Source organism: Phycodurus eques, chromosome 5, assembly GCF_024500275.1.
Source record: "Phycodurus eques isolate BA_2022a chromosome 5, UOR_Pequ_1.1, whole genome shotgun sequence".
Classification (NCBI taxonomy): domain Eukaryota; kingdom Metazoa; phylum Chordata; class Actinopteri; order Syngnathiformes; family Syngnathidae; genus Phycodurus; species Phycodurus eques.
In genome coordinates, this window is record NC_084529.1 from 16,954,274 (window position 1) to 16,971,663 (window position 17,390).

At 42.6% G+C, this 17,390-nt stretch overlaps 1 protein-coding gene across 2 annotated transcripts in view; it reads left to right on the forward strand.

Annotated features, from left to right (window-relative positions):
• The first annotated feature begins 825 nt into the window (after window positions 1-825).
• Window positions 826-17,390, forward strand: part of sema4ba (sema domain, immunoglobulin domain (Ig), transmembrane domain (TM) and short cytoplasmic domain, (semaphorin) 4Ba) — a 63,140-nt gene continuing 46,575 nt past the window's right edge. Inside the window, exons 1-2 of one of the 2 annotated variants that reach the window (XM_061677791.1) lie at window positions 826-942; window positions 3,757-3,933. The gene's annotated coding sequence lies outside the window, so the exon portion shown is untranslated. The remainder of the gene's footprint in view (window positions 943-3,756; window positions 3,934-17,390) is intronic. The other variant, XM_061677790.1, reaches the window with a different exon arrangement.

Sequence of the window (17,390 nt, forward strand, 5' to 3'; positions counted from 1 at the left end):
GTTAGAGAGAGCAGACTTCGATGGTTTGGACACGTCCAGAGGAGAAATAGTGAGTATATTGGAAGAAGGATGATGAGGATGGAGCTGCCAGGCAAGAGAGCTGGAGGAAGACCAAAGAGAAGGTTGATGGATGTTGTGAGGGAAGACATGAGGGCAGTTGGTGTTCGAGGAGGATGCGGGAGATAGGCTTACATGGAAAAGGATGACGCGCTGTGGCGACCCCTAAAGGGACAAGCCGCAAGGAAAAGAAGAAGAAGACTGGCAGTTCAATACATGCGACAACAATAACCGTCTACTTCATATGTCTGCGCTATGGCGTAGGGAGGCAAGATGGAGGCCTTATCCTACAAAGAAAAACATTTAGCAAAAACACAATTGAAATTTCCCAATACGTGTGGGAAAACATGTTTTGATGAAAACAAAGTTGAACTTTTTGGCACACTGCTCATGACTGCTCATGACCAAAAAAATGATGAACAGTTTGAAATCGCAGTCAGTGTCAGCACAAAACCCTCAGGCTTCTGCTCGAAAGCAAAAAAAGAGAAGAAAACAGTCAGGAAAACTTCCTACGGCTACAGTTACATTTTGTCACGGGACAAGTGTAATTTACGCAGCAAGTGCATGTTTCTGTATTTTGTGCGTTGGAATCTTTGAACTGTCGTGAGTCGAGAAATGTTTCAAAATCCCGGACTGACCCCAAAAGTGTTTCTTCATGTAGGCCTTTTCAACGTGTGCGCCCTTGTGAGTGGCTGATTTTGGTCTGGGCGTGGCCACGGGCAGCCTGACTGAGTTGAGCTGGTGTAGTAACTCGCTGGCACACAGTGTCAGGCAGGCGAAGACAGAGGAGAAGACACTCGTGGACCTGCTCCGTCTCTCACTGATCTCCCGTCGCGTTCTGTGGATTTTCCTTTTTTGAGCAATTGGGTTGGTTCTTGACGAAGCGTAAGTAAATACCGCTGTTCTTTTTGAGCGACCTTGTGCTCGTTACGTGAAGCGTGTTTGTGGCTTCGTGAATCATTGATGTGACGGAGTGCTCTCTGGTTACCTGTTGTTAAAATGACGCCAGGTTATAGCCACTTCCCTCCTTGTAAATGTGTGTTTTTTGTTTACTGTATTATTATGGCCGAGGAACAATATGCAGCTACTTTGTTGTGAGTTAAAGTGGGTGTGAGGTGACATGAAGCAGTCTACTAAAGTAGTAGACTGCTTTATGACGACAGCCACACACACTGTGCCTATTACAGTAAATGTTTGGCATCGTAGTTGATTTTTTTTTTTTGGGGGGGGGGGGGGGGGGGAACTGAAACTTTTTCTCATGGTGTTGTGATATTCTAGACTGCTGTTATTCTAGTGTTAGGGTGTGTTTGCAGTATGTACATTTGGTCAGTATATATTGGTTTCCATTCTGGATGGATGGTACTCTATTGACTGTTTTCTGTTTGTAATTTATTATTATTTTTTAATTAAACCTTTATTTTTCCAGGTAAGGCCAGATTCTCATTTGCAATGCCAACCTTGCTGAAATCAGAACGAATAGTGGCAAGCAAGTATTCTGTATAGGCAACAACTATTGTCCAATTTATAAGAAAGTATTAAGAAGGTATTTGTTGGAAACAATAAGTGCTCGTAAAACTGACAAAAAACGTTGCAATGTTGGTATAGATTTTTTTGCCCAAATGAAAAGAAGCCATTTAGAAAGAAACATGAAGTGTACACACTTGATTTGCCTTAGTGGGCCACTTAAGAACCCGCATCTCCAGTCCTTCAAACACCTTCAGGATGAACTCGAAAGGCGATTACAACATTCCAACATCTTGTTGAAAGTCTTTCCACAAGAGTTAAAGTGGGTGCTGCTTTAGGTGCAATTGTTGTGGGGACCAACTATATTGTCTTAAATTTTTACCTTCTGTCGATGAAGTGCCCCCATTGCCCGATACTTTTGTCTATATAGTGTATGTCATAAATGAATAGAAGCGCCATGGAGTAGACACAGCACCCACACTCATCCTCAGGGCGAGTGGGTGGAAGGCTTTTGGTAAACTGTGCGGATGCTTATCGGTAAAATGCAGCTTGGTTGAAAATATTGAGATGATTGAAACCATCATTCAGCAATCATGCCAGCATGTACATGTTCAACATGTTGAGCAAATATTGCAATTGGCATGCAGGTTATAAACTGCATTTCATCCTGATGTTATTAGTTTGGGCAGCAATTTAAATAACATGAAAAGTCTAATTTTAGATGTTTAAAATGCCTTTAATTGTATCAAGCCTGATTATCGTATATTAATACTATCCTACATGGGCAAAATGAAATAAATATTATAAAAGTGGTTCCCAACCAGCCAGGTACAATAACCGGAGTATCTACAGTACCTCATATCATTCATACAACATAATATTACCTTTGTGTTCATTTAAGCAGGCCCAGCAGCATGTAGTCGGCATGTGGGAACGTCCGGACTGCTCTGGCTACCCATTTGAAGGGGAGCCTGTTATATATTTTTAAAATTATTATTCTGTATGATATAAAGCCAATAAAAGCAATGTATTCGGAATTCTATGCTTATGACTGAATGCATTTTTGGAGGGCGATCAATAAAAAAGACGATGCGCTGACCATGCTTTCGATCAGTGGTCTCCAACCTTTTTTGGACCACGTACCTGTTTGACAGTTGTTGTTTCGGGTGGACATATTTTGACGGACCAGCATGTAAACAAATAAAAACAAATTATTCAAAATACAACTCACCATTATGCTGAATGTAGTTTTTGTAATAAGTGGCAGTCCTGCCCTTGTTTGTCTTCAACAAACCGGTTCCAACTTGGGTTAGTATTTTTTTCTTTCAAAAAAACTAAAAGTCTTTTAATGCTGGCAGGATTCATTTTTTCCCCCCAAAGTAATTGTTTCTCAAAGTTGTAGATATGCTTCGTAAACAAATGGCGGGAAAAGCTCGCTAGTGCCGATATATATCATATCTGCCTATAAATATCATAGCTAAAGCACTTTGATAGCTGTCTCACAGCGTCTCTTCGAATAAATTTTTTTTTTGTTTAGTCTCTTACATTTGATAACTTTCTGGAAGTGTCTTTTACAATATTATTAGTGCTTATGGCGTATATGGTAACTGCATTTAGACTGCAAGTGCAAAACGAGTTTTAACCTTGCTTGACTTACTACAACCTCCGTCACTCGTAAGAGGAAAATTGCTTAAATCGACCGTGCACGGCTAGATTTGACAGGGAACGCCCCACATCTTAGGGTTGCTTCCGCCAGGCTATGGAACTGGTTGACGGGTTGGGAAACACTAATTATTATTATTTGAACATTAATTGTATGCAGCTTTGGTAGGATCTGTTGTTTGTCCCGCTAGAAAAAAACAATTTTGATTCTGGATGAACCGTTTGCCTCCTTTAAGCAATTTCGATGCTCCATCATTGACTAAACAAGCGACAAATGCTCAAGCCTCAGTGAAAATGGGCACTTACCGGCTGCTTTTGTTAGCGCGTAGTTCAAAAAGAGGAGACTGAGCATTAGTGTCATCGTCTATAGAGGACAGAGGACGGCTTGACATCCCTCTCAAAGCCTGCGGTGCGTGAACCTTGGCGATAACTCTGGCAAAACATCCTCCAATGCTCCACATCGCCACCAGAACCGCATAAACACATGCTTTAGTGAATATTCGGGAATGGCAGATGACTCCACTAGAGGGGTGGAATAACGATGTGGCTTGTGACAGAGACTTTTTGTTTTAGTTCCCCGTGGATGGAGCGTCGTTGTCTGCTGCTGGAGAAAAGCCCGTCTGTGCTGACCTTGGCCTGCAGTTTTCCTTTGCTCGGAGCCACAAAGAAAACAGCTGGCAGTTGCATTCTGGATGCCGGCGGCCTCCACAATGAGCTGCCTGTGTGATGCTGTCAGAAAAGCTTTGGCTGGTTGGTAAAGCGTGCTGCCTGTTATATCAATGCTGGAAAATCCGGGCCTCGGCGGAAAGGTATCGCATGGCACGTTCGGGACTACTTGCGGGCGATTCCCTGTGTTGAGTCAGTCTTAGAGTGGAATACCGAAGGGTTCCTTTGTAGGAGGGGGAATGCGGTGACACTGCTCTGAATCAAGTCCGCTGCAAGTAATAGAAGCTCAAGGATAAGATTAAATTATGCGTCTGTGTAGCCAAGTAGCTCAAAGCGGTAGACAACCTGTTGCACATGACTAAATCGGTCCACAGGATTGGAAAAGACAAAGAAGAATAAATCATGCCGGGTTTCATCACAGCTTAATCCCATATGCTTGCGCCATATGCACATGTTTCCATTTTGTCAGCGCATCCCAAGGGCACTTCCCCAGCGTGCCGCTTGTACTGTCATCTTGACTCTAGGAGAGATCATTTTAGAGTACTTTTAAAACTAAATGCTATTTTTTTTACCCCAAAGGCTTTGAGAGCACGTACGATTAAAATTTCGGTACTACAATCGAAATCCCTTCTGAATTGGATTGTGTCATTTGATTTTATCGGAAACATCTAGGTGCATCGTTCAGTAGACAAAATAGAGAGCAATTCTAACCACACGTCCTTAGCCAGACACAGAGTTGCCTCTTTCTTCTTAATGGAACACGGCTCAGCACTATTCAAATGTTTTATGTGCTGCTTACTACAGTTGAACCTCAAAATACACTACTCCGAAAAAGTTCAGGACATTGAGCTTTGGGGTAAAATTTCAGGATGAACCTAAAATGCACTTTAACCTTTACAGGTGAACTTAAGTTGACCTTCTCTAAACGTTGGTCCAACTCTTTAAGGTTTCAGTACTTTTTGCACAACTTGCTGTTGTCTGACAAGGAGATGAACGAAAACCTTCACAACAGGTGTTCGATAAATGAAAATTTCCATGGACATCCACTTCTACAGTATGCCTTTCTGTGACTCTTCCAGTCTCTCCGCATCTCTGTTGCAACCTGCTGATGACAATCCTGTTGGGAGGCTTCAAACAGGATGTACTGTATCTGTTGCTGGGTTTGGACAATTTGGAATTCAACTAACATTTTGGGGAAGAAATATGGCTTTACAGTTCAAACAGACGTCATGCACGATGTCACACAATACAAAGAATTTGCTCTTTTACTTGTACTTTGAATTGTCATAATTTTTTACGTCTTTTTTTTCCACATTCAACTTCAAGTATGGCTGTTTATAACGTAATGTGTCATCTTACACCTATGTCATTCATCGTTCAAGTAAGAATGCTTTATAGTATTCCATTGTTAATTTGAAGTGGTTAATTATTTGTATACTTGTATGACTGTTAGGATTTTGTCAATGTAACTTAAAACATTGCCTTACAGTTAAAGTCTCTCTAAAGTGACGAGAAATAAGTCTTCAAAATTTGTCACACCCCAAAGAAGTGTTGTTAACAACCCTGCCAACTTTAAATGATTCAAAATATTGCCAATTATATCAAATGAGGCTTCAAAATTGTTTAAAAAACATAAAATAAAGCCTGTCTCTCTACTCTCAAACGTGATGGGCATGTCTGCTGAATGTGGTGAAATCACGCCCCGCTCAACTGTTAACCAATTACCAGTACTATAAAGGACGCTACTTTGTTTGAGTCACGAAAATACAGTATATCCCCTTAAAGCCTCCAGTGGCTGGAATATTTCCCACTGGGTCATCGCGGGGGCTTTTCAACGCCATCTCTCTGTGATGTGTAGTGCCAACAACGAGGCGCTCTAAAGTGGCCACGCCAGCCGTCTATTTGAAGGGAAGAAGTATTTTCCGAGTGGCATAGCTAGCTAGCTAACTGCAAGTCACAAATGCACGTGCCGAATAACCATTGATGGAATGAAGGTGCTCAAGTTCTTACATAGTGGGGGAAGGGCGTCTCATGCTGGACCGAATTCCGCCACGGGGCCCCATTTTAGCCACGCCCAAAAAAATCAGGAAAACTGAACTGATGAAAAACAGTTTACCAGTAAATCTCCACAATTGAATACGAAATAGCTTTGCATGTTTTCAGCAATTATCCTCAAACGTATTATGTATCGAGGACTAAATCTCTGAATTCAATTTACAGAGTGTTTGATGAAGGTTTTATGACCAGATGACCCTCGAGAGGAACTTTACAAACGACTACATGTTACTACATTGTAAATCAGAGCTTGACAGTGGAAACCGGTGGCCAAAGCATGGTTTCCATCAGTCACTTGTAAATTCTCGTCTCCATGGCAACAGTTATCTTAGATTGGTTGTCAGGTTCACCTAACACGCGAAAGGTCTCCGGTTCGAAACCGGGTGGATACAAGGCCTATTGGGGTTATTATTTTGCCATAAAAGGCAACGCCAGGAAAAGGCGAAGCTCACCGATACTGTCCGCTTCCACTATGCTAATGAGGATTGCTTTCACTCAGCTTGAACGCATTGATAATGCTAGCTCGCCAGCCGGTTTGCCAGTCCTGTGAACAGAAAGCGGAGCAACACCAGTTTCCGTAGCTTAGAGGCTTCACTTGAGTTTAGTTTTGAGGGCCAAAAGAACTTATCATCTACTGTCCATTTCCTGTAAAAAACTACAAAAAAAAGAAATGTATAGTTCCTTAGGACTTTGAAAACTGCAGCTGACAATTTAAGTGTCCTTAATCTTCTGCTTTTTTTTTTTTTTCTTCATGTCACACTATGTATACTGTCTTTAATGTTTCAGTGTGCTAATGGAACGCAATGATAGAGGAAAGGGTTAATTTGCGAAGCAGGCTGTGCTGTGCTGCCGAGCGGCCAGCCACTTGTAACCTAAAGGTTAAACACAGGCCTTCAGGGAGTCCTATTACTGTGTACTCTCTGATGGGAACTCTGGAAACATGCATTCTGGGAGCACAGCAGACTCCTGTGTTTATTCCCACTCCAGCACTGTGCCGCGATGTGGGAAAGGGCCGTGAATGTGGAACCGGGCCAAGCGCTGGGATATCTCTTAGATTGGTCTTTTTAAACGTTACTGCAGTGGTAGGAAGTAACGAAGTACAAAAGTATGAGTACGTCATTACTGTACTTAAGTGGATTTTTCAGCTAGCTGTATTTTTCTTGGGTGCATTGGTGCCTTGAATTATGAATTTGTTCCATGACCACGTTCCAAACTCAGACCACTTGTATCTCAAATCATCCATCACCCCAGTCAGGCCCGGTACCATTCCGCCCTCGAATAGCAAAAATATACAAATAATTGACGCCCTGGGATATACCGGCAATAAACTTTATCCATGAAAATTGGGTGTTGGTTCCCCTCCACCCATTTAAAAAAAAAAAAAAAAAAAAAAAAAAAAAAAGCATGAATAGGTGAATCCGCGGGTCCTGAACCGCCAGTATGCTGGGGTCCAAAGTATTGTACGTTTTAAAAACAAAGTAGAACAATAATTAAACAGAATATAAAGAGTTAAACAGTTTTGACATCATGTGAGGATAAGCAGGTACAGGAAATGGATGGATGGATTTCATGTATTCTTTGGGGCTATTTCTTGTGTAAGCGCCTTGGCCACCAGGGGGCGTTACAAGACAGACAAAGATATAATTCACTTAGATTTGTTGTTATAACACGAGAAAACGGTAACTAACAAACTAAGCTGCACTAATAATAGTTGTGTTTCGCAGAGGATAAAGAATATATATATCCATCCATCCATTTTCTTTACTGCTTATCCTCACTAGGGTTGCGGGCTGCTGGAGCCTATTCCAGCTATCTTCGGGCGGGAGGCGGGGTACACCCTGAAACGGTCGCCAGCCAATCGCAGGGCACATAGAAACAAACAACCATTCGCACTCACATTCACACCTATGGGAGATTTAGAGTCTTCAGTCAACCTACCACGCATGTTTTTGGGATGTGGGAGGAAACCGGAGTGCCCGGAGAAAACCCTCCCAGGCACAGGGAGAACATTTTGAACCCCGGTCCCCAGAACTGTGAGGCAGATATGCTAACCAGTTGGTCACCGTGCCGGCCAGAATATATATTCATTCATTAATTCATTCATTCATTTTCTGAGCCGCTTCTCCTCACTAGGGTCGCGGGGGCGTGCTGGAGCCTATCTCAGCTGTCATCGGGCAGGAGGCGGGGTACACCCTGAACTGGTTGCCAGCCAATCGCAGCAGAATATATATATATATATATATATATTATTTTTTCCCCCCATATATATTCATCCATTCTCAACACCGCTTATCCTGTTGAGGGGCGTGGGGCACTGGAGCCTATCGCAGCTGACTTCGGGCAAAAGGCCGACAACACCCTGAACTGGTCGCCAGTCAGTCGCAGGGCACATATAGACACGGACAACCATTCGCACTCACATTCACACCGTCACTGAGTGGGAACTGAATCCACGCTGCCTGCACCGAAGTCAGGTGGGTGTACCACTACAGCATCAGTGACATATACTTGTATATCAAGTATCAGTATCAATCTGTACTTCTACTCAAGTACAGAGTGTGTGCATGACTGCAGCTTACCTTTAACAGCATGTCACGTGTTTCAAGGAGGAACTCTGTCTTATTTGGAATTAATTTTGAGTGCTGTGCACCAGCGTGGGGCAACCATGCGGCGTATGTTTGCACGTGTGTCGGCGCAATGAGAGAATGGCAACGCTGTCTTCCAAGGGCGTGTTTGCATAACCCCTTTTTTCTCACACCTGTCCCACTTCTTGCATGTTTAATAATCAAGGTCTACTTTCAAGTGCCTACGTTGACACTTGACCTTGGGGGAGAGGGGGGGACTTGTTGCATAAGGTGTCATAGTCAGCACTGCGCTGTTGTTAGTAGTCGAGCTTGTTGATTGTGCGAGAGCAGGTCTGATTAGTGGATGAGCCCTCTGGGCGGGCCCTCATTTAGCAGCCGATCGTTGTGATTTTTATCTCATGGAGCATTCCATGATGCGCCCTTTACTTTGCTAATGGTCCTACTGACCCTTTCCCAACATTCCAAGTGTAACTGCAGTCACAGTTGTCCGATAGCTTCGCTGCAAACAAGACACGCGTTTGGAAAATGGGAAATATTTGATACAGTAGAACCTCATTCTGGGATGCTTGACCTCAAATTTGTTTGGATTTGGAAGCAAATTTTCAATCCTTAATTTATATAGTAATTTATACTTAAAAAGCAAAACAAAGTGCTTTACAGAGCAGGTGATAAAATACAGAATCGATAGTTGCTTGAGGAAGCGAAAAGTATGCAAAGGAGCTGTGTCCCTGGCATCTCATTATATCATCCAAGATCCATAAACCGTGCAAAGAGGACGCGTGCGGGGTGCACCTGTTATCACCCTCCCAAGCAGCCCGAGCGCAACCATCACCTTGCCATCCAAAAATGTGTCCTGCAAGGTCTCCACGGGGTATTTGCTACCAGAAATAGATGTGTGCTGCACGGTAAAATGTATTTAGAATGAAGGAACAAAGCTATGAAATTGACATTGTAAATACGTAGATAACATTAATCTTTAACACTGGTCATTACGATGTTATCAGTTCTGTACAACTGAATTGTTATCTTTGTGAAGGCAAAGGTTTTGGTGCAGCACTCGTGTAGGAGACATTGAAAAGTCATTCTTCCAGTGAGTAACCCCCCCCCCCCCCCCCATTAGGTGCTATAATGATATCAGCGACCGCATGGAACTAAATCCCTGTTACGTATCCAACTAGAGATCTTGTGACCGCTGAGTCTAGCATATGATTCACAGCCTTCAAACACTCCAACCACTTCAGCTCACTCGCTCGATGGACTGGGTCCAATTCTCACCCGGTTTCTTGTTTATTTTTGCCTGTAATAAACAGCTCAACTTCAACCTCCAAGCACTTTAAAGAGTTTTTTTTTTTTAAATCAGGGTTGCCAAAGTCATGAGAGGCCTGAGGTTGTTTTGCAGTGCAAGTAGGCATTGAGGTGATAACTCCAAATCATCCCCTCGATGAAAGTGTTTTCACACTTATTTAGAAACACTTCTGTAAGTCTGTCAGTATTTTCGGCTATTTAAGGTCCCTGTAAAGTGAAAATAAAAGAACGTCTTCTAAATTTGACACACCACAGAGAAGTGTTGTTAACAATCCTGCTAGATTTGAATGATTAATAACAATAAAAAAATAAATCACAAAATATCAAAGATGAGGCATCAAAATCATGAACAGTCAAGCCGTTCTCTCTGTTTTTGAATACTCTGGGCCATTCTCTGCATGACGTGCGTACGCTCACGGCTGACAATGAGGCGCTCCAAAGCGGCCATGCTCGCGGACTATCCGATGGTAAGTAAATTTCCGTGGTGTGGACTAATTAGCTAGTTAACTGCACGTCGCAATTGCACCGGTTAACCGCAAAGCGAACGAAAGTGCTCAAGTTCTTACATAGTTGGGGAGGGGTGACTCATGCCGGGGCCCAAGTGCGTCACTTGGCGCGCTGTTTTGGGTCAATTTTTCTACAACACACCACATGCTATAAAACATCCATGACTTCAATAATTTGTCCAGTTTCACGAGGCCATTTTTGTGCTGGTGCTGCACTTGTGTAATGTAGTCCAGACCTCAAATCTTCTGCACTTCCTTTTTCCAAAGCGGAAGAAGGCACTACGCCTTTTGTTGATCGTATCTAGTGTCCTTGTGATGGATTTCACTCCACTTCAAATGCACTGATGTCATGTTATAATGTACAGTGTGTTCCTTTTTTCAACAGTATAACACAATTTCTTTTCCCTTACTGTTACCAGGCTCCATTCAGAGGGCTAGAAATAGAGATGGATGTGGAACTACACAATGGAACACTCCTGTACAGCAGTGCCCTAAAAGCCTCCAGCGGTAGAAAAAGGACACAGTGCAGAACTGACAGACAGGCCAGCAGGGCTCATGTTTTTGGAAGAGAGGCACAGTAAGATAGCAATGTCTGAATAATTCATCCTGTCGGCTCGAAGATGTGATATTTTAAGACGCGGTGTTTCATGTGCAGTGTGAGTGGCTCCCGGGCTTACGTCTGCTTCTTTCTTTCTCTTTCTGGCACTTCTCCACCAGCCATGTCCAGCACACAGTTCTGGGCGCACTTAAAGACTCGCAGTGAGGAGCATTTACCCTTCTAGGTTATGAGCAATACATTTAGGATCCAAATAACAATCAGTTCTTTCTATTTGTAGTTTGTGAATATTAGCCATACACAGGATGCAAATCTGATTGCTTTAGGGTGGATTTTGTTATCGCTGTAAAAAGGCCTGTGTTGTGGTCCCTGCTTATAGGATGAAATGTTCTGATGACGTCATTGTACTGATACAGTGTAAAGTGCACATCAAGTCTCCTGTGGGAACCACTTAGCTTTTGTATACTTAAGCTTTTATGTGGAGGTTTTGTATAATGACATTAGATTTTTTTCTTTTTTTTTCCTGTTGTTTATTTGTACTTTCCCTCTTGAAAATGTTTTTTTCAGTTGAGTTGTTTAGGTTACAGGCCACATTAATTGTGGAAAAAGTTTAGAAATTATTTATCTTGATCTTATTTTTTTTCTATTACCTATGTGGCATTTGAGCAGGGGTGTCTCGACTTTTTATATTCACTGTTGCAATAAAGTCAAATAAAAAGCTAGTTATAAATAGAGTTTATTCTTCAATCTCTGAATGAGGGTTTTGTTAGGTACGGAATCTTACACGCTCAGGGCAAGTCACCTTTAGTTTCCACTGTCTAAAGTTTCCTGCCTTGGTTTGTATCACACGAGATCACGTATGAAGTTAAGAAAAAAAAAAAGATTCATAATTCATCACTTCCCGTTTGTGTTGCCACAAGGTCCACATCCTGTACTGACACCTCATGTATGAGAAGCTGTCTGAGCGCATGTTGCGGTACCTGCCTAAATGTCACTGTGAGGCTTCTCCACTTTCCTGAAACAGATCATTTCACCGCCATCTCTCCGTGACATCAGCTTCTACCTACGTGCCTCCGGTCGAGGGGGTTGGAGTGCGGTGTGGACAGTTTACAACTGAGATTGCATCTCAAACCCACACAAGTGGGTGGGGTTTCTCGCCACAAAATTAAAAAAGTACATGCAGCTCTGAGGGCTGTTTTTGAAGTTCACACGCTAATCTCTTAGCTTTGGCGTACGATTGTTACAGCAAGGAAAATAACTCTCAACTTTTAGGACTTAATATTACCTTTTTTGTACCGTATTTTGAATGCACCAAATGATTTATGCATTTGCACAATGATCATCTCATCGTGTGATGTTGTGAGGTCTGTCCATATACCCGCAGCCTAGCGCTCTAAACTCTTACATCTGATAGGCTGCTAATCCACTTATTATGCTTGTCTGGTTAAATAGAACAGCCAGCCAGCCTTTAAATCATCTCGCCTGAGGATCAATGCAGGCCCCATAATTTTGTTCTGTTTCCGACTGTGTCGAATGTGACTGAAAGGGGAAACGGGGTGTAAAATCATTGGGAATTAAAATGGCACTCAGAAGAGCGCGGACCTCTGCCAAGGTGGAAAAATCTCTATCAATATGACACTTTTGGCTCCTGCCTGTAACTGTAAGGCAAGGCATGTTTATTTGTAGAGCACAATTAATACGCAAGGCAAAAGTGCTTTACAGTTACATTAAATTACAAGAAAAATAAAATCATTCCGTAAAACATAAAAATAACCATTAATTAGATTAAAAGCCAAGGGAACAAAATACTTTCAGTTGTCATATGTAAACCTAAGTAGAATTGTTTTCAGCCTAGATTTGAACACTGTTAGTTATGTCTCACTGTCATAAACACAACAAAATGGGTCCCAGGATTGACCCCTGAAGGACGCCAAAGGTCATACCCATTTTGACCTGTAATTGGTAGTTCATACAGAATTTTGCAATGGAAGAAAAGTACTTAAGAATTAATTATAGTTAGTTATAGTTGAGGTGGCACGGTGATCGACTGGTTAGAGCGTCTGCCTCACAGTTCTGAGGTCCGGGGTTCAATCCCCGACCCCGCCTGTGCAGAGTTTGCATGTTCTCCCCGTGGCTGCGTGGGTTTTCTCCGGGCACTCCGGTTTTCCTCCCACATCCCAAAAACATGCATGGTAGGTTAATTGAAGACTCTAACTTGCCCGTAGGTGAATATGTGTGCGAATGGTTGTATGTTTATATGTGCCCTGCGATTGGCTGGCAACCACTTCAGGGTGTACCCCGCCTCCTGCCCGATGATAGTTGGGATTGGCTCCAGCACTCCCGTGACCCTTGTGAGGAGAAGTGGCTCAGAAAATGGATGGATGGATGGATGGATAGTTATAGTTGGGCAGCTTGTTGGATGAGTAGTTAGCTCTTCCGTCAAACAGTTTTTGAGGCTGGGGTTCGACTCTCAGCTCTGACCTTCCTGTGTGGATTTTGGATGTTCCCTGTGTGCTTGCATGGGTTTTCTTGCGGTAGTCCAGTGTTAAAATTAAAAGTACTAACTATCTTCGAGACCTGGATTATTTTAGAGGAACAACTACACAGCAAAAGGAACATACAGTACACAGTGGTTGTTCCAAGAATACTTCTCAGAGCTTGAGTTTTATACATTTATAAGTCACGCCCTATGGCTAGTCCTAAACATGGACTATTCTGTATCTGACTAACATTGTTGTCTTACATCCAAGGAAGATGGTACATCTGACTTCGTCCACCATTGATTTAATTGAACAGAAACTATCCTGCCAACCACAAACGTATGCAACAGTCAAATCAGCCATGAGTCAATATTAAGTATGTCAACAAATGTGAGACATACAGTTATGTAAAAATGTACAGAAATAATCTATGTTTGTCTACATTTTCCATTAGCCGGCTTCCTCCCACTTTCCAAAAAAATGCGTGAAGTTCTTTGAAAACTAAAGTGTCCCGAGATGTGAACGTGAGTGTGAATGGTTGTTTGTCTATATGTGCCCTGGGATTGGTTGGTGGCCTGTCAACGGTGAACCCTGCCTCTTAAGCCGCCAGGTGGGATAGGCTCCAGCTCACAGCTGAGGAAAAGCATTGTAGAAAATGGATGGATTGTTATAGTTGGAGAAGTTGTAGTTGGACGGGTGAAGTCACCCGACAACACTCCGTCTTTGGAAGCACTATTGGAGCTGGGACAGAGGTGGGATGACACCTGTGTGTAAGGGAATGTCGTAATGCTGGGACAGGGGGGCACTCACTTCTCCCGGCCCTGTCGTGTTGAGAGCAAGTTGTTCATGTCATACCAGAAGCTAGAAGAATCTTGTTACCTGATTGCAGAATGAGGCAATATCCCCAAACTTCACTGGGTTCTGTGTAAAAGGCACACACTGATAAATGCTGGCATCATCTGTGATGGCCGACGCATCAGTTTTGCTAAATCTCCAAGTATCTCAGACTGTGCTAGCATCGCAGATGTGTGGTTAATCAAAGTGACTTTGTGCTCGTTTGTCCATCTAGTAGACCTACTATGTTTGATTCTCGGGTTTCTCAGTTTTCATCATTATCAATCAGAAAAGGAGAAAAAGGTGTTGAGCAGGCTACTTTTTGGTTGTCTTGACTGACAACATTAGCTTGACTGCATTAGCCTTGGCAATTGAGGGGCACACTTGAGTGACAACAACTCATCTGCCCCGTATGGTTTTCCTGATAGGCGGGCCTCACGGGTCACATCTGGTCGTCCGGGATTCTGGATATCAATGATTGGAATTCACTCCACATATCTGTCTACTAAAAGATTCACACAAGGGCTCAGATGACTGGGATGCCGAGGCCTGAGTGTGACTCTAGAAGACGGAGGAATGCGCATCACCGCTATTGATCCTTACTAAGTGAGGTCAGTGAATGTGGGGGGCGGCTGGCCCACTCGCAGACCCCACATAAAGGAGACTGTCTTCTCCCACAAAGTGAATTCAATGTAGTCTGAATATGAAATAAAGAGGGAGGATTTAACTTGTGCTTTTGACATTTTAAACTCGGAGATTAGGATTGGATTAAGCAGAAAAACTGCATATATAAATAAACATGTATTGGCTGTTTGACACAGATTTAGTTTGACTTTTGTACACTCAATGAGCAAATAAATGTAGTATTGGCAGAATTATCTTATTAGCAGGAGTGCTTAATGTTGTCAGTCTCAGTCTTGACAAAGGATGTATGATTTATTCAATAATCGGATTTACCAGATCAATTTATGTTTGTGGTATAAATTATAGTACTGCATGGCAAATAATTCAGCAGTAGGTGTGGTACAGTCAGTAATAGTAAACCAACAGCCCCAACATTCATGATGTGTACGCTCCTGAGTCTGTGTCATTGCACCGGTAGGCCTATCGGTATCAGGTATCAGTATCGTAGCCAAGATGGTACGTCTGCACTCTTACTCGGACATGTGAAAACGCTCCAAAATCACGTCACCCGTTACCAGCCTGTCAAATACATACTATACCGTTCTGTCCTCCTTGCGCGTGCAGTGTGCAGTTTTGAAGATGGCAAACAGTTTTTCAAAAAGAGTCAACATGTGCTTACTTCATGCTGTATATTTACACTCCATTTGAAGTTCACTGTAAAACTAAACATACAATAGAGATCTTGACAAGTTGTGTATTTAACCAAACACAGCTTCGTTTCAGCTAGCTTAATGCTAACACATAATTTAAAACGCCATAGACAGCCTAACGAGAAGCATCGATGTTGCAGTGTCCGGTAAACCTTTATATTACGTACTGTCTATTCAAACGGTGCAGCAATATATACATAAAGATGATAAAACAATACTGACAGGCATATAGCCTCTCTACGCTGTGAAAAATGAGTTATTAATTTGAACACAACTGCATGTGTGATTCAAGGCAGAAGACTTGGCCAGGTGCTGAAGTTGACTTCTGGTTCGTGTCATTGATGGACATATGGAGAAATTGACAACCTCAGCCTTTTTTCAGCCTCACACAGTGATGGAAGTGTGTGGCCCTTTGCCCAACGGCCTATAGCCTGAGTTTGTGTCTACGAGCCTCTAAGCCAGCGGAATGCGTACAGCTTTAGGCAGCGTAGATCAAGGGGGCAGCGGCCACGCTGCTTTGTTTACAGCCCTTCATGGACAGCACACCAGCCTCATCAATTTCAAGCAGACCAAATGTTTCAATGCCTTGTTACGGGCTGGAATCCTCCATGGATCAACATGAATGCAAATAATAATGCAGGATATTTTCTTTCAGTTGAATTAGGTAGGTCATTTTTAAAAGAAGTCATTTTTTTCTATATAAATAAATTTGAGAAAGAAGACAGAAACGGACAGAAAGAGATTGGAACAGGATGGGCAAAATACAATTTGGAGAGTTATTTGAAGAAACTGCTGTCTGTCAATAGGATTTTCAAATAATCAGGGAAAGTTACAAACTTTTTTAAGTTTTTGCGTGAGCACCGCTATATGTTGATTTTTGTGGTCGGTCCCTATCCCCTGCGACTAGCAGGGGTCCATTGTAATACATTCATATTTTTGTTGCTATAGGAGAAATGTTAATATTTCCGAAATTCCATAACTAGGAACTTTTGTAGAAATGTACTGCAAATCTTCCACCCCTCTTTCTACCCTAAGAGGTGTGTCAGAAAAGTGCCAAACTACAAACCACAAGTTTCCCCTTTGGAAGTAAATCCCCCTTCAATCTAACACATTTTCCCAGCCTTCTCTACCACACCTTTATGCCATCTTGGAAGGATTCTTCCGGGATCCTCCACACCTCCGGTGTCACGGCCATCTTGATGTTGTTCACGTCTTCAAAACAAATCTTCTTGACGACCCCCTTGAACTTGGGAAAGAGGGGGAAAAAAAATCACACTGAGCCAGGTCGGGTGAGTAGGGAGGTAGCTCCGGCACGGCGAGGAGCTGTCAAATGCTCAGGGCATTGTGAGCAGCGCGTTGTCATGAGGAAGGAGCCATGAGTTGCCCTGCCACAACTCCTGCCTAGTTTCATGTACAAAACGAAGGAAATGCTGCAGGATCTGTTTGTAGATGTGCTGGTTGATTGTCTGACCCACATTGAAGGGGAAAACGCTGGATTTGAAATATTTTTTTGTGACACCAGTCCTGGAACCTTTCTGACATAGGCTTACGTCATATCTTTCACATCCTTAAATTTTGCAAAGACAGCCTTATACAGTGCAGTGGGTAGAAACACAGAGTAGTTGAGAACACCCTTCCCATCTATTTAGTGTTGTTTGCCGTTCTTTTATGGTCCAGTTTTGATTAAACTTCCGCTACGGAGACATCCAGGCTAAGCCCCCAACCTGGTGCCTTTCTCCTTAAAGGATACAGATGGATGTAGTTATTTCAAATCAGAAACAAGTGTATAATCTTAATGTTTTGCACTGCGGATTTATGAGATTACACACTGTTTTACAGATGTCTCTCCTTTTCCTTAGCTGTTTAGCAACCTGGGTAAAGGTCGT